We start from the raw sequence: 27,527 nt of genomic DNA, 5'->3' as shown, positions 1-27,527 counted from the left end.
ATACTAATATATACTCAGACATCCAACCTGCAATAAAATCCTTGGATTCTGTGTTCCTGAACTCTAAAACGGCCATCGACTGCCGCAAATCTCCCAACGAGATAGCTGAGCAGTACAATATTCACCTAATATGGGTGGCTGGCCATAGGATCATACCGGGGAACTGCGAAGCGTATGAGTTAGCAAGGCTAGGAACTACCTTACATATTCCAGGGGAACTACAATCTGTTGATACGCCTCTGGCTACCTGCAAGCTCTTACTGCGCGACAAGGTTGTTATGATGGCAAATGTTCGATATTCCCCTGGAATATGTAAGGTAGTTCCTAGCCTTGCTAACTCATCTGCTTCGCTGTTCCCCGGTATGTTCCTATGTCCAGGCACCCATATTAGGTAAATATTGTACTGCTCAGCCATCTCGTTGAGAGATTTGCGGCATTTGATGGCCGTTTTCGAGTTAAGGAACACAGAATCCAAGGATTTTATTGCAGGTTGACTGGCTGAGTATATATTAATGCCAACATTTTCTGGAACATTACTTCTCAGCCAATTCGCCACCTCTCTTATTGCTAATATTTCAGCCTGAAAAACACTACAGTGATTAGGTAATATTTTCGCTATTCGAAGTTCCAGATCTTTAGAATATACTCCGAAACCCACTTGTCCATCCAATTTGGAGCCATCAGTGTAGAAATCTATATATCTTTTATTCCCTGGGGTCTGTGTACAACACGCCTCACTATTGGGAAATAGAGTTTCAAACTTTTTGTCGAAAAATGGTTTTGCCAGAGTGTAATCCACTACGTTAGGCCCATCTGGCATTATTTTGAGGACCGAACTGTGACCGCAAATTTTTTCCGACCACAGCGATAGCTCGCGCAAACGCACAGCTGTTGTCGCAGCTGACTGTTTGGCCAAAATGTCTAAAGGCAATAGATGCAGCATGACATTAAGGGAATCTGTTCCCGTCTTACTGAATGCGCCTGAGATATACAAACACGCCATACGCTGAACTTTGTCTAAACCTGTCGGTTGCTGAAGTGCCGGCCACCAGACTACAACACCACATAGAATTATAGGTCTAACCACTGCCGTGTATAGCCAATACACAATTTTCGGTTTTAGTCCCCACTTTTTTTCCGTTGCCTTTTTCCACGAGTACAAAACTATCGTGGCTTTTCTCGCTCTTTCTTCAATATTAAGCTTAAAGTTCAGCTTCCTGTCCAGAACAACGCCAAGGTGTTTTGCACACTCACCAAAGGGAATTTCAACCCCCTAAGGATATGGGCTTAACCGTGGGAGTTTTGTGATCTTTGCAGTACATGACTAATTCTGTCTTTGCAGGATTTACTCCAAGACCCTTCCCTTTCGCCCAGTCATCCGGAGGGCTCTCTGTATAACATCTCTGATTGTGGATGGGAATTTTCCCCTGACTGGTATGCCGCCACTTTTATTCTTTCTTTTTCTAGGGAAACCAGAAGGTTCTTTATAGAAACATTCCAAAGAAGAGGTGATAGAACTCCTCCTTGGGGAGTGCCTCTGTTCACATACCTTTGTATGTTTGCTTGACCTAGTGTGGCCGAAATACGTCTCCTCATTAGCAGTTCGTCTAGCAGCCTAAGTATACCTGGATTAACATTCAGAGTTGCCAGTCCATTTAATATCGAGCACGGATGGATGTTATTGAATGCCCCTCGATGTCTAGAAACGCCACGATTGTGTATTCATTAACAGATAGTGAGCTTTCAATAAAGCTTAGTTCATGCAAAGCGGTCTCAGTAGACCCGCCGTCGAGTATGCGTGCTGTCGCTTCGAGAGCAAACTTGAATCGACGCTAGTTTTAAGATAAATGTCTATTATCCTCTCCAGAGTCTTAAGTAGGAATGAGGATAAGCTAATTGGTCGGAAATCCTTCGTACTCGAGTGAGAGGCTTTTCCCGATTTCGAAATGAAAACGACTTTTGTTTCCCTCCACTTTTCTGGAATATATGCTAAGTTTATACATCCTTTATATCACCGTCAAGCAGGGGATAATTCTTTCAGTCACTGCTTGTAACTCCGCCGGAGTAATTCCATCAGGTCCGGGGGATTTGAATGGCCCAAAGCTATTTAACGCCCATTTTATTCTAGATTCCGATACAATTTCCTCGAGAGGAAATGACCGCTGAGCCACTGTGGCACCGCCAGAACATGGTTCAACCGTCTGATTTCCAGGAAAATGTGTGTCCAATAGTACCTCCAGCGTCTCTTCACTGGACGTTGTCCAATTGCCCTCCGATGTTTTAATGAAACCTGGAGCGGAGTTAGTGGATGATAGTACCTTCCGTAATCTGGAAGCCTCGGACGTATTCTCAATACTGCTGCAGTAATCATTCCAAGAGTTATGCTGAGCTTTTCTCAGTTCTCGCTTGTATCCTCTCAGATTCTTCTTGTAAGCGTCCCAATCCTCAGGAGCTTTGGTGGACTTTGCTTTGTTAAAGAGCTGCCTACAGGATTTCCTCATATTACTTAACTCCGTAGACCACCATGGTGGTCGATTTTTCCCCCTTGGCTTTCCTCTAGGGCATGCAGCTTTCAGTGAGATGTCAAAGGCCTTAGTAATCCTCTCCACTGCGTGTTTGATATCTTGCACAGTGCTCATATTTGTCCCTGGTATTTCCAGTATCATCATATAGAACGATTGCCTATACCTATTCTAATCAGCTTTCCTAACATTTGGCGGAAATATGGTCTTTGAAATACGAACAGCCAATCTGAAACTGATGTAGCGATGATCTGAGAAGCTATGTTCCCTCAAAACTTGCCACTCAGTTATCTTATCATACAGTTCCAGAGAGGCCAATGTGACATGAAACACATCTTGCCTGCTTTTGGTGACGAAGGTTGGTGCATCTCCCTTATTGCAAACTACCAGGTTAGTACGCAAAATAAACACTATTAGCGACTCTCCCCTTGCATTTGTATCACTACTTCATCAAATACTATGATGTACATTTCCATAATGAGTTTTGTCTTTGTTTTCAGTGACTCCTCAACTAAGGTCTTAACGGCACATGGAGGCATCTCCCTATCATGTCCCATGTAGAGCGAAGATATCCAGTATTTGTGTTTGGATATCTCTAGACTGGCTACGACAGTGTCTGCATTGCTCAATGAAGAAAGCAGAAACAAGTTTAGTTCGTTTTTAGCAATTATACATGCCCGATTTATATCTTTACCGGTATTATGCAAAAGTTTGAAACCCGGAGGGCTTAATTCACAGATCTTCTTCTTATATATGTATGGTTCTTGAATAAGAACTATATCTATGTCTCCTTTCATCAAGAGAACTTTTAAGGCAGCACAAGCGGCCTACAATGGTGAAGATTTATCTGGAGGAACCGTAGAACCATCCAAATTTTCAATTGAGTCATAAAGGGCTTCCTCTTCACAAATCTCGGTGACTCTCGCAACAACCCGCGGTTCAGCTTTGGTGAGGTTTGAGCCTGTAGGGACTTCCCGCAAACGATGTTCTTCAATGTCTGCAGTTTCTATGTCTCCTTCGGCTTCGCAAGATTTTTCTTCTTCTGACTCTACCGGAGGCTTGTTCGTTTCGGAATCCTTTGGCTGATCGCTTTTGTATACCTTCATATGGATATCATGAAAGCCATAACATACACGTCCTTGGGTCTGGCCTATATGTGGAAAGGACTCAATGTTCAATATAAACACCGCATGTCGTCTTGGTCCATCCACCTCATCCAAACGACCAACCTTCCAATCGGCGGTTGGAAGATTTGGTTTAAATTCCTTTAGTCTGTTTAGTATTGACTCAGGATCAGGATTATTTGCAGGTATCCACGCATGTGCTCTAGGTTTAGCCGGTATGTCTTTTCTATCGACTAACTCCAAAGCGGCTCCTTCCCTAACTTCACCAATTAGCATCAAAGCAGCTTTAAAGCAATCCTTAGACCACTGGTCCGCAAATGCTATTAACTTATATTGTCCTTGATACCATCCAGCATCTTGCCGTCGAGGACTTGGTCCGGGAAACTTTTTTCGCACCTCTGAGTAGACACCAGACATCGCGTTCTCAATTTCCCCCCATGTTTGCTTTGGAACCATACCGTCTAATGTTCTTTAAATTAAAGTATGTTCTTTAAATTAAAGAACTAAATTAACACAAACTTTATATGAGATAGACTCAATAAAACAAGAAACTGTAAAAAAATGAATATGAGTTTTATTTAAGACGGAAAAAATAAAACTCCTGAAACGTCTCTAATGTGAAGAGTTCTTCATTTAAAAGTTTCTGAAGAACTGTTATTTACGGTCCCTGGAATAATATTTAATAATACATTGAAAAAAAGTATGCCCGGTTCCAAAAATTTTGTCTTTACTTTAAAAATTTTGGTATTGATTCCGAGCCAAAGAAGCGGAGGATACAAGTAAGGATACTTTTAAGACATAATTCTCTTTTAAATTTGGGTTTTGTGTACTTGCTTCTAGGAAGCAAATTTTAATTTGTTGCTTTTTCAGCTTTTTTTCTTCATATCCTATCAAAGTCCTTTAAAAACGAGTTAACGACAACTTTATTTTCCAATTTAAGGCTCGACTTCCAGTAGAAATTATGCTATGTTTCAAGTAAAAAACGTCTTTAAAATAAAGTGTTGAAAAACATGTCCTATATTTGAACGATTTTTTGCTTCGTAGTCAAGATGCAAAAAGACAACAAATTTAAAGACAATTTCATTAAATCTAAAGAATTTTTCTGAATTATTAAAGTCAAGTTGACCTTAGCCCAAACAGTTTTTCTTTCATGTTATGATACCCATTTTTAAGTGAAATCACTTAATTATAAGGACAATACAACTTCATTGGAAAGTTTTTCGACTTTTGGACAAGGAAAAAAACTTTGCATTAGAGAAATGTGTCTTCTATGCTAAGCAAAATTTAAATTCGTAATTTAAAGACATGAAATCTTTGACCCCACGACAATATTTTTTTCAGTGTACATGAAAACGTTAAACAGGGTGTTTTGGACTGGCAGCACCCATAAATATAAATTTAAACGACGAAAAATGGCAAAGTTATAAGCAATTGAGTGAATAAATCCGATGCCAAATCATACAAATATGAGCCACTCACCCACACAAAAATGCGTTTTTGTATGGCCGAGTGGCATTTTTGTGCGGGTAAGTGGCTCATATTTGTATGAATGAAGAAAAACTGGACGGTTTTCAATGGTTTTATTTTTTCGGCGGAAAAGGTTCTCTGTAAAACATTTTTTTCGACTTCAGCAGATCAAATTACATAAGAAAACTCACCTCTCAAATTCAGTGTAAACTAGTGCTATTAAAGCGATCTCTTTTCCAAAAAGCGCCATGTGTCCACTAACTAACTGTAAAAGGTTTCAACATCCTACTGGTAAACAGCTGAGAAATATCCCAGCAAAAATATTTGGAAGTTCTTCTACAGGCACGAATTTAAAAGCACTTCCAAAACTATCCTCCCTAAGATGTTCTTTATTTTCACTACACAGGAAGTTCTGTTAATTCAATTTTTTATAACTCGTTTTTTTCATATTTTTAATGGGCAGTATTCACTTTTTGGTTTCAAATAGGTTAAAAACAGAATAAGTGTTACAAAAATGGTACAAATTATCAATTTTTTTTCGAAAAAATGCTAAATGCATTTTAGAAAAATTGAGAATTTTCGCAAATATTTTTGAGGTTAAACATTTCAGACAACCGTTAGAATGCATTAAAAGTAATAAAAAATATTGTTTTTTCCTAAGGCCTTCAACATATGGAGGCGAAACTTGCAAACCAAAATGAAACAAACAAGAAATAAAAATAGAAAAAAAACAACATACTAGCTTTGTAATAATAAAAAAAAGGTCGTCAAAGAACCAGACAGGAAAATAAACTTGAAAAATGTTTGGAGAGAGAGGTTCGAATATTGAAAAAAAGAAAAGGATACTAAAAATGACCTGATATCATAAACTAGAGATATCGAGTTTGGACTTACTCATTACTGACCTCATTGGAGTCCATAATAATATTTTTAAGAACTTCCTTTTGAAGGTAAGCCAGAAATTTTGGTTTATACCATGCCAGCTATGGCAATTGCTGAAAATTTATATTAGTGGGCTGAGACAACCATCTTCTGTCCCGTGAAGTCCACATCAAAATCAAGGCATCCGTACTTTTGGACAATATTCGAAGCAAGAGCAATAATTTTAAAGGTCAACTATCATAATGGAAATTTTCTATAATTTGAATTTGAGATTCAACCACCGATGCTCGTCATTATCTTCGTTCCAAAGATTCTCAGAAGTGGAACTTGTCAATTTTGCTTTTAATTATTATTAACCTACAATTGAATCTAGCTTATAATCCATATTAATCTTTGTCAAAGATGCAGCGATCGCTACATGGAGACACGTAAGTTTATATCACTCTTTTACCTTCTTAATCCGTTTCCTTATACTTAAAATTTAAACACCAATCTTTATATCATCGACTAACATTAAATACTTAAATATTTTTGCGTCTGTTTGTTTTCTGCGGTATTGTACTTAGCGATATTATTAATTGGTTTAATTTATACACCGAGTTCACATTTTTTTTAAATAAATATGTATAATTATTCTATTATGACTTACTAATTTGAATTTTATTGACGAAACATAAGAACAACCAACGTAGCAATATCCTAGCCCCGTTAATGTCCCCTACTTTCTCCAATTTTCTTAACACTATTCAAAATTCTTGTTTCTAAAAAAAAAAGATTGTGTAGCTGGGTGTCCAAGAACTACTCCCAATTTCCCTGAGCACGGTTCGTTACATAATTAATGGCGCCCAACGTGGGGCCCATCAATACAACATCGTGGTCATTACCACCTTACTAAGTTTTGTATACTATTGATGGGTCCTTTTCTTATTCTAGATTTGTGTTTTTTGAAATTTGGATTTGCAAAAGTGGTATAATATGGTCACTTTTGACCAGTTTCAATGCGCAATCGGTAGTATGAATGATATTTTTGTCATGCGTGGAGTTTACGTCCTGGAACTAAAGCTAGGATCTACCCACATGAAAAGTCATCGAAATAATGTTTAGTAAATTTGTGTTGGAGACATATTTTATTGGACAAAATAGTACTAAGAACTACTCTATCACTAGTACACAACATAAATATATTTAGTTTTTTTTTTTATATTAAGAAAATTGTAGAGCAATGTTGAATTCAAACTCGATTACGGGCAAGACTTGAAGCGGAAAGGAACGCAATGGTTAATCAGAACGAAACGATAAATAATACACTAGACGAAGGTCAAGTTAGAAGTATAGTAGAAGACTCACTACAAGAAAATTTTGAAGAATTTTTAGAGGCACTTACAGCAATAGCTGATCGCTTACAAACCCCAATAGATGAACAAGAGCAATATTGGTCTCCATAAGAACATATTAGAAGTTATTATGGAGCAGGAGACGGGAAATGAAATCGAAATTGAGGCCGTACATACGTCTGAAATAAAGTGTTGGAACTGCGAAGGTATAGGTCATAGATATCATGACTGTTTAGAACCTAGGCGTATTTTTTGTTACGGATGTGGCAAGGTGAATACGTATAGACCGAAATGAAGTTTGTGTCAAACTAAGAAATTTCCTTTAAATTTCAAAACGGATGTGAGTCCAACATCGGAATCACATCCGAACAAACGACAATTGAAATAGAGCACCCATGTAGTGAATTTTCTCATGATCATACAAATGTCGACAAACCTAATTTGACTCTCTTATATCATAACCGTTTTAATACTAACAATGGGATTTCGAATAGCCAATTGATATCCAAAATGTCGACAAACCTAATTTGACTCTCTTATATCATAACCGTTTTAATACTAACAATGGGATTTCGAATAGCCAATTGATATCCAAAAGAAAAGTCCGCTCCTCGGTCCGTATTCGAACTTTTTGGAAAAATAAGCGGAATTTGAGAAAACACCGCATATCATCCATTGTCGCTAAAGACATGGATACTCGTCCATATGTCCAAGTGAAGGTGTTTGGAAAGACGTACTTAGGTTAGGTTAGGTTAGGTTATGTGGCAGCCCGATGTATCAGGCTCACTTAGACTATTCAGTCCATTGTGATACCACAGTGGTGAACTTCTCTCTTATCACTGAGTGCTGCCCGATTCCATGTTAAGCTCAATGACAAGGGACCTCCTTTTTATAGCCGAGTCCGAACGGCGTTCCACATTCCAGTGAAACCACTTAGAGAAGCTTTGAAACCCTCAGAAATGTCACCAGTATTACTGAGGTGGGATAATCCACCGCTGAAAAACGGTGGATTACTTGGCATTATTAGACAGCGGAGCGACCATTACCTGTTTCGGAAATTGTTTGGCAACTGAAATCATTACAAAAAAATCTGCAGCATTATCAAATTTTAGGGGTATTGTGAGTACAGCCGATGGACAGAAACAGATTGTAGCTGGTTTCATAACCACAGATATCTCTTTTGGGAACCAAACTAAATCTCAGCGGGTCCTTGTCGTACCTGAACTTAAACAGGATATAATATGTGGCATTGATTTTTGGCAACTTTTTAATTTACAGATACAGTTTCCGAATTAACTTCTATCGAAATTAGTGACGATAGTTGCGATTTAAATGCCGACCAACGAGAAAGACTCAATGCCGTGATGATTTACTCATTGTGTCCAAGTCTTTCGAAGAGCATATTGAATAGAAGTGGCAAGATTACTTAGAAAAGAACTAAAAGAAGTAAAATATTAGGGTTATGTGATAGGTAATGACGCAATTAGGGTAGACCCAGATAAAGTTTAAGTCATAACCGGTTTTCCGGTACCAATGAATATACGGCAACTACGTCAATTTCTTGGTATGGCTGGCTGGTACCGCCGATTTTTAGATAATTATGCTGGTCTTTCCTTTACTTTGACAGAATTACTCTCGAAGAAATAATCCTTTAAATGGAACTCAGAGGCACAAGAGTCCTTTGATACATTGAAGAAAGCATTGACCAGTGCACCCCTTTTGGTTCATAAACCGTAAACCATTTATCCTTCAATGTGATGCCAGTAAAACTTGAATTGGAGCAGTTCTTGAAATGGGAGTAGAAAGGCCTATTGCATTCATGTCCCAGAAGTTAAATCGGGCCCAACGAAATTATACTGTGTCTTGCAGTTGTAGTGGCCATTAAGAAATTCCGTATTTATATTGAAGGCCACGAATTTGTTGTTGCGACGGATCACGCAAGTTTAAAATGGTTAATGCAACAACGAGATTTAAGCGGTAGATTGGCCAGATGGGCTCTTAAATTACAAGGACACAATAGAACATAGAAAAGGAAGAGACAATGTCGTATCAAATGCGCTGTCTAGATGTTTGAAGATGAAGAAATCGGGGAACTCGATTCGGGAACTCTTCCAGCTATCAATCTTAATTTCGAAGCGTTGAGTTGGAGGAATATAAATTATCTATTACAGAGCGACTTTCGATGAAGTTTCGCAGTGGAATTCAAGTTTGCTCTCGAAGCTACAGCATGCAGAGCAGAGCATACAGAGTTGTCAGTCCATTTAATGTCGAGCTTAGGCTGTTAGACCAACTTCTAATGAAGAGACGTATTTCAGCCACACTAGAACAAGCAAACATACAAAGGTATGTGAACATAGGCACTCCTCAAGGAGGAGTTCTATCACCTCTTCTTTGGAATGCTGCTATAAAAAACCTTCTGGTTTCCCTAGAAAAAGAAAGAATAAAAGTGGTGGCATACGCAGATGATGTGGCTCTAGCAATCAGGGGTAAATTCCCATCCACAATCAGAGATGTTATACAAAGAGCCCTTCGGATGACTGAGAAATGGGCGAAAGAGAATGGTCTTGGGATAAATCCTGCAAAGACAGAACTAGTCATGTACTGCAAAGATCGCAAAACTCCCACGGTTAAGCCCATATTAGGGGGTATTGAAATTCCCTTTGGTGAGTTCGCAAAACACCTTGGCATTATTTTGGAAAGGAAGCTGAACTTTAAGTTTATTATTGAAGAAAGTGCGAGAAAAGATCTTTGTACTCGTACAAAAAGGCAATAGGAAAATAGTGGGACTTAAACCGAAAATTGTGCATTGGCTACCCACGGCGGTGGTTAGACCTATAATGCTATATGGTGTTGTAGTCTAGTGGCAGCAGACAAGTTTAGATAAAGTTCAGCGTATGTCGTGCTTGTGTATCTCAGGCGCATTCAATAACGCAGGAACAGATTCCCTTAATGTCATGCTCCATCTATTACCTTTAGACATATTAGCCAAAGAGTCAGCAGCCGTTGTAGCTCACGGTTAGGTTATGTGGCAGCCCTATGTATCAGGCTCGCTTAGACTATTCAGTCCATTGTGATACCACATTCGTGAACTTCTCTCTTATTACTGAGGGACCTCCTTTTTATAGCCGAGTCTGAACGGCGTTCCACATTGCAGTGAAAGCAATTAGAGAAGCTGTGAAACCCTCAGAAATGTCACCAGCATTACTGAGGTGGGATAATCCACCGCTGAAAAACTTTTTGGTGTTCAGTCGAAGCAGGAATCGAACCCACGACCTTGTGTATGCAAGGCGGGCATGCTAACCATTGCACCACGGTGGCGTTAGCTTTCACTGTGGTCGGAAAAAGGTACAATATGTGCCAAATGTAGTGGATTACACTCTGGCGAAACCACTTTTCGACAAAAAGTTTCAAACTTTAACTCCCAACATTGAGCATTGGTGCACACAGACCCCAGGGGATAAACGTTAAATAGATTTCTACAGCAAATTGCTTGTATATCTCAGGCACATTCAGTAATGTCATGCTGCATCTATAGCCTTTATTCATTTTGGCCAAACAGCCAGCTGCAACAACGGCTGTGCGGTTGCGGAGCTATCGCTGTGGTTGGAAAAAAGGTGCGGTAACAGTTCGGTCCTCCAAATTATGCCAGATTAGTGTATTACCCCAGCAAAAAAGCGTCGCCAAAAAAGTAATGAAAATGTTCTTTTTGGATACGGGAGTGGTGCAAAATTGACGCAGAAGCGATGAATTTAACATGGGCTTGTCATAGGACGGAAGTCCTCCATTTCAACAGCCGTTGCAATGAATTTGCATAACTTCTTTAGGTATGATCCGAATTCAATGTTTTGGATGTAAATTCAAATATTCTGTAATATTTTGTCAAATAAATAATTTTTAATGGATTCTAATGCTTGTTGGAAACGCTTGACCTCAAACATTTTCAAAAATTCACAATTTTTTCAGATTGCATTTAGCATTTTTTTCGACAAAATTTAAATGATTTGTACCATTATAAATTCTTACTCTGTTTATAACCTATTTGAAACAAAAAAAGTTAAAATTACCCATTAAAAGTATGAAAAAACCAAGTTATAAAAAATTGCATTAAAAGAACTTCCTGGGTAGTTAAAATAAAGAACATCATTGGGAGTACATCTTCTGGAAGTGCTTTTAAAGTTGTGCCTTTGGATGAACTTCCAAATTTTTGGCAGGGACACTCTGGCGAAACAACGTTTCGACAAAAAGTTTGAAACTCTAATTCCCAACAGTGTGGCCTGGTGCACACAGATCCCAGGGAATAAACATTATATAAACGTATACACTGATGGCTTCAAATTGGATGGACAAGTGGGTTTCGGAGTATAATTGTAAAGACCTGGAACTTCGAATAGTGAAAAGATTATCTAATCACTGTAGTGCGATTCAGACTGATATATTAGCAACAACAGAGGTGGCGAATTGGCTGAGAAGTAATGTTCCAACAAATTTTGGCATTAATATATACTCAGACAGTCAACCTGCAATAAAATCCTTGGACTCTGTGTTCTTTAACTCGAAAACGGCCATCGACTGCCGCAAATCTCTCAACGAGATGGCTGAGCAGTACAATATTCATCTAATATGGGTGCCTGGCCATAGGAACATACCGGGGAACTGTGAAGCGGATGCGTTAGCAAGGCTAGGGACTACCTTACATATTCCAGGGGAACTAGAATCTGTTGGTATGTCTCTGGCTACCTGCAAGGTCTTACTGCGTGAGAAGACTGTTATGATGGCAAATGATCGATGGGAGAATTGCAAGGGTTGTAACGACACCAAGCAAATATGGCCCCATTTAAACTTAAACCACACACTAGATATGCTAGTGTTCTCAAGACATCAGATATCACTCCTGATTTCTGCTATAACGAATCGCTGCCTGTTAGGCGATTTTGCAAAAACTATTGGAGAAGTATAATGACTACTTATGAGCTGTCATGATGTGGAGGAAAAAGAATCAATAAAATACATCTTGTATGAGTGTCCTGCATTTTGTGTTAGTCGTAAGCGAATTTCAGGGGCATAAACCCCCGTAAAAAATTATATGTGCAACGTGTAAATTTATGTTCTAGTCTTGTAAAGAAATTTTATTGAAAACATATCTTTCTTATTTTATGTACACTTTTGTACGTGACTAAAATACATAAACTAAATATTTACTTAACGTTTGCTTTGACGGAAAATTTTTAGTCATAGAAAATATTTATATGTGCAAAATTATATTTTAGCTATATGTCAAAATAAAATTAAGATAGTTTGATTAACTAATACGATATAGTATTGCCCTTGTTTATTAGAACTTGCTGAAATCGGTGAGGCATAGAACATACCAAGTTTTTCAGAGTTGCCATATCGATTTTTTTCCCATTCCTCCGTAATTGCAGACTTCAGTTCTTTGGGTGTTGTATATTGCTTGGACTTCGCAAATACCTTAGCGGATAATATGCCCCAGAGATCTTCTATAGAATTTAGATCGGGACTTAGCGCTGGCCAGTCCAGTAAAGGTATATCACGAGACTTATGGCGATTTCAATTGGAAAAAAGGTGCAACATTCTCGATATTGATTCCCAAATAGGAAGGACACTGTCATAGATTTTGGATCCTCTATCCCTCACAATATTAAGAAATAACAATTACCTTGGAATGACACTATCATTTGACTGAAAATACATTGGATGGAAAAGTAGTGCAACACCAGGGCAACATATTTTTTGCGAATCGAAAACGACATTAAAAAAGTGTTTTGTGAGGCGTGCAAATGGATGGGAGTATTAACTTATTGGAAAGTCCAAACTTCATCATATAACGCTGCAAAATTTATTAAATTGTTCTCCAATAAATTGACCATACCATAGCTTGTGGGATTTTTTTAAAAAAATTGTTAATCTTGTCTTGCGGTGTCGATTTGTCGCCGATGCAATTTCTCCAATTCTTGTGCCAGCTAGGTCCATTCCGACAATTTTTCCGCGTTCTTCCTCTGAAAGTTCACTTCCTCGAGGCATTTTTCACTAAAGATTAAAAATTTGCACTACATTTCTTCTGAATACATAAAAAGAACAAAATGTAACTCACCCACAATCTATGTTTATTATTCACAACGAAACTGTGAATGTAAATGATGTACAATGCACGTATAACTATTTGCTATTGAACTTCTATCATTGCAAATTTCATATAACGGTACATCGAATTGGTGTCTAGCGACAAAATCGCTAATGATAATCATAGCATAAAGGGTGATAAACATCGTTAAAAAGAAAAATTTTAAGTACCGCTATTTTCGTCCAAAAGAGAAATGAAAAAGTTTTTGCACATATATTTATTTTACAGAGGTAGCTTTAGACTACTGGCGGGCCTGGAAAATGTTCACATAAGCAGTCTGCTAATATTTTTGGAACAATCTGGTTGGTTCAACAGGAGATAATAATCGAGAAGGTTCATTGGTTAAAACTAGTAGTGCCCATATGTAATAGGTACTTTTAGTTAATGTGGTATCACAATGGACTGAATAGTCTAAGTGAGACTGAAACTTAAGCTGACACTTTAACCTAACCTAACTTAACCTTGGGTTGAGTGAACTACCCGAATTTATTCTGATAATTGCTTGGTAGTTTTGCTGCAAGTAGAGGATGCTGAGGGGTTACTATGTAATTCGTTTCGATACGAATTGGTGCCACTGCGTATTCGAGATGTAAATTTTCTACAATCGGAAATGTAGCAACTATGTATAACGGTTGTAAATGTCAAAAGTGTTCGTTTCGAAAAGAATATCATTCGATTCCATTTGAAAAAAATATTCGATTCCATTGAAAGGCTAAAATGTAAGTTATTTTTGTTATTTCTCATCCAAAATTGTTTTAAGGTCATCAACTAGCAAACCCCCACACACCAAACAGTGCCAGTTTGAGGTGGAAAAATTGGAAGGCTATCTTAACATGATGGGTCCACCTGGTGTGTCAGGTTGGAAAAAAGTATGTTGGTTACAAAATTTATATTTATACCCTTCACCACTACTGTGGTACAGGGTGTAATAAGTTTGTGCATTTGTATGTAACGTCAAGAAGGAAAAGTCTGAGACCCATCGTTTAGTATACCGATCGTCTTAGAATTAAATTCTGAGTCGATTTAGTGATGTCCGTCTGTCTGTCTGTCTGTCTGTTCATGTATTTTTGTGCGCAAAGTACAGGTCGCAGTTTAAGTCCGATCGTCCTCAAATTTGGCATAGGGTCGTTTTTTGGTACAAAGACAATCGCTATTAATTTTGGAAAAAATCGGTTCAGATTGAGATATAGCTGCCATATATATTTCTCCCCGATCTGGTCATAATTGGCGTGTTTATCAACCGATGTCCTTCAAATTCAGTACATCCGAATATTTTATGAGTCTCGAAAAACTTGCATAATATCAGCTAAATCGGTTCAGATTTAGATATAGCTCCCATATATATCTTTCGTCCGATATGGTCTCATATGACCACAGAGGCCAAAGTTTACTACCGATTTTCGTGAAATTTTGCATAAAGAGTAGAATTGACATTCTACCAATGTTTGGTAAATTTGATTGAAATCGGTTCAGATTGAGATATAGCTCCCATATATATCTTTCGTCCGATATAGACTCATATGACCACAGAGGCCAAAGTTTACTACCGATTTTCGTGAAATTTTGCATAAAGAGTAGAATTGACATTCTACCAATGTTTGGTAAATTTGATTGAAATCGGTTCAGATTTAGATATAGCTCCCATATATATCTTTCGTCCGATATGGACTAATACGGTCCCAGAAACCAGAGCTTTACCCCAATTTGGTTGAAATTTTGCACTACGAGTACAATTAGTAGTGTCGTCAAGTGTGCAAAATTTTATTGAAATAGGTTCAGATTTAGATATAGCTCCCACATATATCGTTCGCCCGATTTACACTCATATGACCACAGAGGCCAATTTTTTACTCCGATTTAGTTGAAATTTTGCACAGGGAGTAGAAGTAGCATTGTAGCTATGCGTGTTAAATTTGGTTGAAATCGGTTCAGATTTAGATATATCTCCCATATATAGCTTTCGCCTGATTTACACTCTTATGACCACATAGGCCAATTTTTAACTACGATTTAGTTAAAATTTTGCACAGGGAGTAGAATTAGCATTGTAGCTATGTGTGGCAAATTTGGTTGAAATCGGTTCAGATTTAGATATAGCTCCCATATATAGCTTTTGCCCGATATACACTCATATGACCACAGAGGCCAATTTTTAACTCCGATTTAGTTGAAATTTTGCACAGGGAGTAGAATTAGCATTGTAGCTATGCGTGTCACATTTGGTTGAAATCGTTTCAGATTTAGATATAGCTCCCATATATATGTTTTTCTGATTTCGACAAAAATGGTCGAAATACCAACATTTTCCTTGTAAAATCGCCACTGCTTCGTCGAAAAGTTGTAAAAATGACTCTAATTTTCCTAAACTTCTAATACATATATATCGAGCGATAAATCATAAATAAACTTTTGCGAAGTTTCCTTAAAATTGCTTCATATTTAAATGTTTCCCATATTTTTTTACTAACATTGTATTAGTCGACTAGTGCATTAGCCGACTTAAATTTTGAGTCTATAGATTTTGTAGAAGTCTATCAAATTCTGTCCAGATCGATTGATATTTAAATGTATGTAATTGGGACAAACCTTTATATATAGCCCCCAACACATTTGACGGATGTGATATGGTATCGAATTTAGATCTACAAAGTGGTGCAGGGTATAATATAGTCGGCCCCGCCCGACTTTAGACTTTCCTTACTTGTTTATCATTGTTGTTGTTCACGCACGAATAAGTGTGAACGCCTTTTCGTTATGCGATACCAAATATTGCCTTTAATGGGCATCCCTAATTGCGTGAACGTTTCGTCCTCCACACCATTGTTTGCCGCCGTTGGGTGATCCGAAGGGATCACTGTAGTCTAAAGAGAAGAGGAGATGAGAGAAAGAATAATAGAAGCGGTAGTTAAGAACAAATTATCATAGAGCGCGAAGCTCAACCATCGTCGGTGTACGAAAAGTAAAACCAATCAGTGAAAGTTTGTAAATAATTAAACAGAATAATTCTAATCAGAAATCGGCAACGACGGCAAACATTAAGTGACAGATATTGTTAGTGTTGGATAAGTCATAAATATAAGTGTGAAAGTGTCACAAATAAACCAATTGAATTGCTACAATTGAAACATCAAAGATTCTTTTTCTTATAAGCTTGACAAGGCAATCGATATTATCTGCCCCGAGGGGTATTTGTGGCTCAAAAAGACTATCACACCAATAGTGATCTGCCCCTTCGAGAGCGATTTAATTTTTTCCCCATTACAAATAGTGTTACACCAGAGGAAAGTAAAATCCATTCGGGCATCTCCAAGTGTTGTTTGACTAAGGCCGGAGAGTTGGGATTAGGCCCCAACATATGGTCCTTGTGATCCGTCTTTTGTGAGAACCAGCATTGTAATATTCGCTACACGCTCACAAAAAATCGCTTCTGTAACATATACTCCCAAACATATTTTGCTTCAAGCATATACATTTTTGGGTATTGCCCAAACATTTATATGTTTGATCTCTTCCAATATATAATATGTTTGAAAGCATATTGGTCTAAACAATATATGTTTGGGTAGTCTAAGTTCCAAACATTTTGTATTTTTGCATCCAAATTCAATAATGTTGTCTTCCAAAAAACAATATGTTATTATGTGAACATATAATATGTTTGGAAGCATTTTGCACCCAAAAATATTATATGCTTAAAAAAAAATTCTCCCAAACAAAATTGTGCTCAACATTTTATTTATTTATTTATGTAAATATATAAATAAATAAATAAAATGTCATAATGAATTATGAAAATAAACAGGTAATATAGGTGCTAACAACATAGGTTTTCGACCTGAATGCTCAAAATTTTGTTTCTGCCCAATTGTATATTCCCCCACATCTTTCTCACTTCCACGAGATTTTTTAGTTCTTAGCACCTTTTTCTGTAATACAAACATTGTAGAAGAAATTATTCAATTGTATGATTTTTTTATTTTAATTTTACCTTTTGCCGGACGGGGATTCGAACAGCGGACCACACAGTTTGTAAGGATCAAAGAAGTAGCTGATCAATTGCCCAAGGAAAAATAAAATGTTAATTTTGTAATAACAAGCAACAACCACCAACTTAATTCAATATCGCTCCCTGTTAAATAGCGCTTCAAGCTACTAAACACATATATGTTTATAGGCTATTTCTAAATTAATATATGTTTGCATCCAAGCATATTATATTTACAAACATTTTATGTCCCAAACATAATATGTTCTAACATATTAACATATATGTCCCAAACATGTTATGCTAGTTTACGAACATTATATGCTTGCACTCAAAAATATTGTGTTTAAAAATTTGTGTTCCAAACATATAATGTTTATAGCCAAACATATGAAAAACAGTCTTTTTCATCCGTGTAGAGTGAAATATACAACAAATATAAACCATAAAAATTAAACACAGGCCCAAGCAATTTGGAGAAAAGGTATGTACATTATCATTTTTATTTGAGTGTGGAAAGATACATGTGCATACATTGGCCCTTCTCTGTCCCATACTGTGCATTACATCTGTCACTGCCCCTTCTTGCGACACAAAATATAAGCAAAAAGAAAATAAAAATTTAAATAGATTTTGCAAGAGAGGAAAATAACAGTTATAAATTTGGTCCAAAATTTATTTACTAACAATTGTTGGTGTAGATCGTCGACCAGCAATAATTTTTCTGTGTCACCAACATATATACGTGCAGTCAGTGTTTTTGTAACCAACCGGAAATTTTCGTCTGTCGGCTGATGCATAATTTGGCGGTTGCTTGTTTTGCATTTTGTACTGTCCCTTGGCAGTTGGTATAACAATTATCCCACTATATATTTACATGTGGGGGACAGTGGAATGTAAACAAATAATTTAAGAGAACGATCATTGAGAACACGTTCTCATGCGCTTAAGAGAACGGTGGTTGAATGTTTACCTTTTTGAATGTTGCTGCACATTGAATTGGAACCAATTGAATTTGAGTTTTTTCTGTTAAAGAAGTAACAGAAAAGACTCAAGAAAATTTAGCACACTTGTAAAAGGTACAAGTCAGTGAGTTGTCCCATAGGCAAATATACATCGAAAAAAATTATATAAATGTTGTTTCTATGCCTCTCGGTTGGTTGAAAAAAAAAGAAGAGATTTTCTAAACATCTGAAGAAGGGTGCTTTTTATGATTGCGCACACTTTTAAAGAGTATTAGTCGGCGAATAATTTTATCTCAGCAACACTTACTTTTCTTGGGATTTTATCTGTATCCATTTGCCGTAACAAAACGTTAAATTTGTGTTAATTTGCGTTTGAAAGCCCAAACAGAATCTTGACTACAACCAAGGTACAGTGGTAGGCGGAAAACGTTGGAATTCGTGGTCATGCTCATATGAGACTGTGGCATAGTACTCATATTGGAGATTTCTCATTTTGTAAAAAATAAATAAAAATTCGTGGAAACAAATTTTTGCCTCAAGGAGGAATTTTAATTCAAATACAAATTGGTTGGAACAATCAGAAGCTAATTCATCTATATTGAATTAAAAATTATTTAAAATTTATATTAATGCTGGAAAATATTAGAAAATTAAAAAGGAAATGCCTATTATTGTCTTGAGAAATAAATTGTTCTGAGTATTCCTAAGTGGGGATTAAAGAATCAGGACTGCCTCAAATTAAATTAAAAATTTTGAATAATTTCAACAATATTATGCCTCTCGTTGAAAACTATTGAAAAAAAATCTAAGTTTAGAGCACAGTGGGCTGATTTGTCTCAAGTTGAAAATTTATATTTAAAGATATATGCTATTTTTTGGAAAATTGAAATTATTCCTAAAATTGTTGTACAGTAAAAAGTTACCAGAGTTGTTGTACAAAAGGACTAAATCCATAGGTCACTGTCTCATTCAACCTGTATCGAACGACAAACTGAAAAATTTCTTAAATTGAGAAAACGATTTCAAAGCAATAAAACCTAGGAAATTTAGCGCTTCTAGAAATTGAACATTTTTCTGCCTCTTCGATTTTTTTTTCCTTTCTTGGTTTTGTTCCTCAAAACGATTCTCTGCCTCTTTTTGAGATTACTGTTACGTTGTCTCTTGACAGAATTTGTGCTGTTAAACCAAAAGGTGGCATCGGGATATTGAAATAAATTATTTGCAAATAAATTTGTTCCTCTGCATATTGGTAGATTCTCTCGCACTGATTTGATTTAAAAATTAGTAAAATTTGCGGAGAGAAGTCTTGAATCGAGTTACTTTCTACTTTTCCGAAAGTGAATCAGAGTTGAAAATTTTTCTGTCCCATCACACGCAGCTGGGCAATATTTGTCTTTCTCGAAGTGAAAGGCTTGTTTATTAGTATATCTGTCTCAAGTAAAGATGGGATTGTTAGAAGAATATCTTGTGTTGTCCGATGAGTATATTGCTTATGAGCAGACTTTGAAGCAGTCAGCAAAAGTGCAACACAATGAATTGTCAATCGAGGCAGAACAACAGGAGGTTCAGGGTATGTACGCAGAATGGAAGGACGTTTATAAAAAATGTATTGCTGACCCAGAATGCGAAAAGAAAGATAAGACCACAATAAGAAAGAAGAGGGTAGAAGTTCTATTAAATACATAGCTATAATTGGAAGCATTAAAGCAAAAATAAAAGAAGACTTAGCTCCCCCAGTCCCGAAGTCTGGTAGTTCTATTGCTGTCCCACCGTACGATACAGAAAATTTTCAGGGTGATTATTTGAGCTGGCCAAGTTTTAGGGATTTGTTCACCGCCATATATGTGAACAATAAAAAGTTAAGTGCGGTAGAAAAATTATACCACCTTTTCCAAAAGACCACCGGTGAGGCAAGAGAGATAAATAGGCACATTCCTTTGACATCTGAAGGTTTTGAAATTGCGTCGGAAAACCTTCGTAATCAATATGAAAATAAACGCATCGTAATCAATAATCAATTGCGAACAATTAATAACGCCATATCGGTTCTTAAATTGTATAAAATAGATATCGGTTCATGGGATCCGATATTTATATATCAATGTTCGTCAAAGTTGCCAAAGTTAACATTGTCTCTGTGGGAGCAATTGGTGGCTCAGGAAACAGAAATACCTAAATGGGAGGAACTTGATAAGTTCTTAACTGAAAGATTCAATGCGTTGGAAACTGTATCGGACATTTATGGTCCACAAGCGTCGAATTCTTCTCTGTCTCAGCGGCAGAAATACAACAATTTTGACAAATCGAAAGTGCATCACATAAAGGTGAATGTGATGCACGGTTTCAAGAAAAACTATGCTGGCTACAGCATGGGTTACAGTTATAAAAGATGGTCTGTCTCATAAAGCGCGAGCGCTTATTGATCCGTGTGCGGATGACTCATTTGTCTCTGAGAGGCTGAGAAAATTGTTGAATTTGTCAACACGAACGATATCAGCTGATATATCAGGGTTAGGTGGTGAACATCTTACCAGGTGTACTAAATTGGCAATTCTTACAATTGGTTCTGTATTCGACAAGAATTTTTCTCTAGACATAGATGCACTAGTTGTCCCTGATGTTACGGGAAATGTTCCTACCCATTCTTTTGAAAAATTTTCTGCCTCTCAATTGCCAAAGTTAAATTTCGCTGACCCACATTTTTACATAAGCGGTCCTGTGGATATCCTCAGTGGAGGAAATTTATATCCACTAATTTTACTCAATGGAGTACAGCACGGCATTCTTGGCTCTTTGGTCGCCCAGAAGACAGTCTTTGGGTGGATCGTGACTGGCTCAACGTCTAATAGAACTTCGGTTAATGTGTCTCGAGTTGCTCATTGCACAAGGGTGTCGATAGATAAGCAGCTGTCTCGGTTTTGGGAAATTGAGGAACTTCCGAGGGAAGATCCATTGTCTGAAGAAGATAAGATATGTGAAAGTAAAGGGTGATACGGTCAAAATTTGGTCAAGGGAAAACGCGTGTAAATCGGTGAAATCGTTTATTTAAAAAATCAAATTAAATTTCTTTTTCAAGTTCAATTAGTATAAAATTCAGGAAAAATATTCAGTTAGGCTTTCGCTTTTCCAAATCCGAATTGCCGGGCCTCACGCTTGACACCTGCCATCATATTTTGTACAGCCACCTTGTCCACCTTCTTCGCCGCAGAAAGCCAGTTTGCCTTGAACTGCTGCTCGTCCTTAGCAGTTTTTTTGGTCTTCTTTAGGTTCCGCTTGACAATAGCCCAGTATTTCTCAATTGGGCGAAGCTCTGGCGTGTTGGGAGGGTTCTTGTCCTTGGGAACCACCTGCACGTTGTTGGCGGCGTACCACTCCATGGCCTTTTTACCGTAATGGCAAGATGCCAAATCCGGCCAAAACAGTACGGAACAACCGTGTTTCTTCAGGAAAGGCAGCAGACGTTTATTCAAACACTCTTTCACGTAAATTTCTTGGTTGACAGTCCCGGAAGCTATGAAAATACTGCTTTTCAAGCCACAGGTACAGATGGCTTGCCAAACCAGATATTTCTTTGCGAACTTTGACAGTTTTATGTGCTTGAAAACATCTGCTACCTTTCCCCTTCCTTTTGCCGTATAAAACTCCTGTCCCGGAAGCTGCTTGTAGTCGGCTTTGACGTAGGTTTCGTCGTCCATTACCACGCAGTCAAACTTCGTCAGCATCGTCGTGTACAGCCTCCGGGATCGCGCTTTGGCCGTCGTATTTTGTTTATCATCGCGATTTGGAGTCACTTCCTTCTTGTAAGTCGATAGTCCGGCTCGTTTTTTGGCTCGATGCACGGTTGTAGACGATACACCCAGCTTATTTGCGGCATCTCGGAGAGAGAGGTTAGGGTTTCGCTTGAAACTACCGGCAACTCTCTTTGTCGTCTCAGCGGCTTCCGGTTTTCGATTTCCCCCCGATCCAGACTTCCTGGCTGTCGACAAACGTTCCCCAAACACTTTAATTACATTTGTAACGGTTGATTTGGCAACTTTTAGCGATTTTGCCAGCTTTGCGTGCGAGTAGCTCGGATTTTCGCGATGCGCGAGCAAAATTTTGATACGCTGCTCTCCTTGCTTGGACGGCATTTTGACAACTGAAAAGTGAATTCCAAAATCAAAATAGGAGCAACATTCTACACACACACACCTTCAAAATGAGGGGTGTTCAGGTTTTTTAAATGCAAAATTGAAAGAAATACGTCAAGTTTATATTGACCAAATTTTGACCGTATCACCCTTTATTTACCGATCGACTGTGAAAAGAGATTCCACTGGAAGATATACAGTGGATTTGCCGTTTAAAACTGACCCAAAAGTGGGATCACTTAGTGGCTCGAATAGATACGTAGCTCTAAGTCAATTTTTACGAAACGAACAATCACTGGCTCGAAAGCCTGAACTTAAAGCGATGTACGACGACGTCATCAACGAGTATTTGTCTCTGGGACATATGGAAGTTGTAGAAGCTCCAAATGGGGAATCAGAACCCTATTTTTATCTGCCTCATCACGGCGTGTATACACCCGAGAGTGTTTCCACTAAGTTGAGAGTGGTATTTAACGCCTCGTGTCCCTCGGCGAGGGGTCAAAGTTTGAATGACTTATTATATGTTGGGCCAGTCTTGCAGAAACACATTGTAACCCTTATTTTGAATTGGCGATTATATAAATTCGTCTTTAATGCGGATATCACAAAGATGTATCGGCAAATCTTTGTGAATCCCAAACATGCCCCGTTCCAACGGATTTTGTATCGATCGGGCCCAGATATGGAAATAAAAGATTACCAATTAAAGACGGTAACATTTGGCGCCAATTGTGCGCCGTACTTAGCCCTACGTACACTGATCCAATTAGCAGAAGATGAGGAAAACAGGTTTCCTCTAGGGTCAAGAATATTGAGAAACAACATGTATGTTGACGACTCGCTTGCGGGCGCACATTCTGTCTCTGAGGGCATACAGGCAAGGAAAGAATTAGAAGGAATTCTTTTGTCTGGAGGATTTCAACTACGAAAGTGGACGTCAAATGTAAAAGAAGTTTTAGAAGGATTGCCCCGAGATAGGCTATTAAATGAAGATTTTGTGAATTTTGATGACAAAAGCTCGGCAAAAACCTTAGGAATCAGGTGGAACGCCAAAAATGATTCATTTTATTTCGTATCTGAGAAGTTGAGAGACAAAGAAAATTTTACGAAAAGAGAAGTATTATCGGTTATCGCGCGACTTTTTGACCCGTTGGGTTGGCTGTTCCCGGTGATTATTACAGCAAAGATATTTATGCAACAGCTATGGCTGAATGAGATTGAATGGGATGATTCCCTCAAACCGTTGTATCTAATTAAATGGAAGCCTTTTATACAAAAATATGTTGATATCGACAGTATTAGTATCCCACGATGGGTTAGATATTGTCCTGAATCCGAAATTGAGTTTCATGGATTTTGTGATTCTTCGGAGCTTGCATATGCAGCTGTACTGTATTCGAGGGTAAAATTTGGTGGTGAGATACACACAAATTTACTTGTTTCAAAGTCAAGAGTTGCGCCTATCAAAAAACTGTCCCAACCTAGGCTAGAGCTGTGTGGAGCTCTGCTTCTTGCAGAATTGATAGCTATATTTCTTCCTCAATTGGATGTCGCAAGTCGTCCGTTATATTTATGGTCAGACTCAACTATAGTCCTTTCATGGCTTAAAAAACCGTCGCATACGTGGACGACCTTTGTGGCAAATAGGGTCTAGCAACCCGGGGGGTGACTCCTTCAGAGTTGAAGGAGAATAATCTTTGGTGGTCGGGACCATCATGGTTAAAAGATGAGGAGAGATTTTGGCCATCGAATATAAATGTTCCTGAAACAAGTATTGAAGCGAAACCAGTTCAAGTTCATATCGCCAGATCAGCGGATTTTGAAGATATACTTGAAAGACTTTCCTGTCTCTCGAGGGCAATTCATGTTATTGCTTATATATTTAGATTTTTTCACGCCACGCATTCTGCCTCCAAAAGAGACAAGAAATTTGAAAACTTTCGTTTAACATCACTCGAATTGACATCAGCTAAGAACCGTCTAATTTCACTGTCTCAAAAACTTCATTTTCCTCAGGAATATTTTGCTCTGTCTCAACGGCGACATATTGATTCGAAAAGCTCACTGTTAACATTGACCCCTTTCATAGATAAGGATCAGCTCATACGTGCGAATGGCAGATTAGGATCAACTTTGTCGCTGCCGTACAGTGAACGACATCCTGTTATACTGTCTCATAGGAGTTGTTTTGCTAAACTCTATGTTCGTTTCATTCACAAGTTGACTCTACATGGGGGTCCTCAGCTCATGCTCGCTACAATACGCCTGGAGTGTTGGATTTTGAGAGCAAAGAATGTAATAAGAACTTGCGTTCGGAATTGTAAAGATTGCGTGATAGCACGTAAAGCCAAACAGGGGCAAATAATGGCTGCCCTTCCCCCCGAGAGGACAACGTACAATAGGCCATTTACGAACACAGGTGTGGACTATGCGAGTCCATTCGACCTTAAGAATTTCTCTGGGCGAGGTTGTCGAATCACCAAATGTTATATCTGTCTCTTTGTCTGCTTCTCCACTAAGGCAATTCACCTTGAAATAGTCAACGATTTGTCTACCGCAGCATTCATGGCAGCATTAACTAGGTTTGTGTCCCGACGAGGCTGTCCCCATAAAATATTTTCCGACAATGGTCGTAACTTTGTGGGAGCCGCTAGAGAAATAAGATCTAGTCTTGCTAAGTCGCTAGCAGAACTTAAATCCGGAGCTATGCTACGTTATGGCCACCAAAAGTCGGAGTGGCATTTCATACCTGCCTCAGCTCCTCACATGGGAGGTTTGTGGGAGGCAGGCGTAAAGAGTTGTAAAACGCATTTAAAGAAAATAGCTGGTCAAATTCGTCACACTTACGAAGAATTTAGTACCATATTAGCCTCAATTGAAGCCTGCCTCAATTCGCGGCCACTTACACCTATGACTGAAGATGCAGATGACTTTTCCGTATTGACCCCAGCTCACTTTCTGGTAGGCTCATCTTTATTGTCCCCAGCTGAACCGGAAGAGATTCCAGGCAAAATATCTCTTCAAAATCGTTGGCGTAGGCTCAAAATTGTACAACATGATTTCTGTCGCAGGTGGAAGTCTGATTATCTTAAAGTGCTTCACAAAAGAAATAAATGGCAGAGGCCATTAGAAAATTTGAAGATAGGTGACATGGTTGTGTTGCGCCAAGAACCGGGAGCCCCTATTGAGTGGCGCCTCGGTAGAGTCACTAAAGTGTATTTGGGCTCAGATGGCCAGGTTAGAGTTGTCGACTTGAAGACTTCGTCTGGATCGATAACTCGACCAGTACATAAACTTGTTTTACTTCCTCGATCAGAATAATTAACGCCATTGTCTGCCTCTTTTCCACACTGTCCTAAGTCAACCTTCCTCTGGGCCAACACTAACAAAAATGATTTCTGTCTCCCTACATTTATGGCTCAGTATCAAGAGGAGTACCGCTGCCTCATGTGTAACACAAGACACGCGCTAAAGCTGTGTAGACGCTTCTTATCACTGTCCCCATCAGAGAAAACACGCTATGTCCACCAGAACCGTGTGTGTGAGAATTGCTTAGCCTACTCACATGAAATTAATAAGTGCAAGAGCGGGCCTTGCCGTATTTGTTGGTTTGGTCACCACACATTGCTACATCCAGTTGATGCGCTAAAATATCAATGGGTAGATATGACAGCACTGGTGTTAATGCGGCGCTCGAAAGAAGAGGAGTCTAAAGTGGTTCGTATCTTAATGGACCCTAATGCCCCAAAGAGTTATTTTGTGCCAAGTAATCCATATTTGACGTTCGACTTCGAGGAAGAAATGGAACTTCCAATAGAATTCGTACTGACGGATCGTCACAACGAAGTCAGAACTTTGACAACTACTTTAGAGCCGAGGTTTGTCCCGTCGCCTTACATTCCTCTTCGCCCAGTTCGACCAGCGCCAGTATGGAAGATGTACGGTTTTGAGGATGCGGCTGACTGCTCATTCTACTTACCCAGCAACTGTGCTGTAATTCTGGGACAGGATGTTGCCCAGCGAGTGTTTCTTGGCCTGCCTGAGAAGGAGAAAGATACACTATATATTCAGAACACTATTTTTGGATGGTCTTTTTTTGGAAGTATGGAGGTGGACCAAGAGGCTTGGGAGTCTACGACGAAGCATGATTCTCTTTATGTCCCTTAAGGACCTAATAGTAATTTGCATTGAGATTGTCTTATGTCCCTTAAGAACTTGTAATGTCAAATGAAGTTGAATTTTGTGATTTGCCCTGGATGGGCGTGAAATATTATTTACAATGAAATTGATTTTGCCCCTGGTCGGGCTTGCTATTTAAGTTTAAAGATTTATCCCTACGGAAAAGTTTGAATTATATTAAGGAAAAAGTTTACAATCTTGTATCGTTTTTGAATTATGTTTCCCTCTTGTGAGTAATTTTATTTGGAATTATTTTATAATTAATTTAATTTATTGCACAGTTGGTGCAAGGGGGGCGGTATGTTCACGCGCGAATAAGTGTGAACACCTTTTCGTTATGCGATACCAAATATTGCCTTTAATGGGCATCCCTAATTGCGTGAACGTTTCGTCCTCCACACCATTGTTTGCCGCCGTTGGGTGATCCGAAGGGATCACTGTAGTCTAAAGAGTAGAGGAGATGAGAGAAAGAATAATAGAAGCGGTAGTTAAGAACAAATTATCATAGAGCGCGAAGCTCAACCATCGTCGGTGTACGAAAAGTAAAACCAATCAGTGAATGTTTGTAAATAATTAAACAGAATAATTCTAATCAGAAATCGGCAACGACGGCAAGCATTAAGTGACAGATATAGTTAGTGTTGGATAAGTCATAAATATAAGTGTGAAAGTGTCACAAATAAACCAATTGAATTGCTACAATGAAACATCAAAGATTATTTTTCTTATAAGCTTGGCAAGGCAATCGATATTATCTGCCCCGAGGGGTATTTGTGGCTCAAAAAGACTATCACATC

General features: G+C 38.3%; 1 protein-coding gene across 12 annotated transcripts in view; it reads right to left on the bottom strand.

Moving 5' to 3' along the window:
* Window positions 1-27,527, bottom strand: part of dtn (transmembrane protein 132C dtn) — a 604,515-nt gene that overhangs the window by 190,956 nt on the left and 386,032 nt on the right. The window lies entirely within an intron of this gene.

This window comes from Haematobia irritans, chromosome 3 (genome assembly GCF_050003625.1).
Source record: "Haematobia irritans isolate KBUSLIRL chromosome 3, ASM5000362v1, whole genome shotgun sequence".
NCBI lineage: Eukaryota > Metazoa > Arthropoda > Insecta > Diptera > Muscidae > Haematobia > Haematobia irritans.
This window is presented reverse-complemented; position numbering and strand designations above follow the sequence as displayed.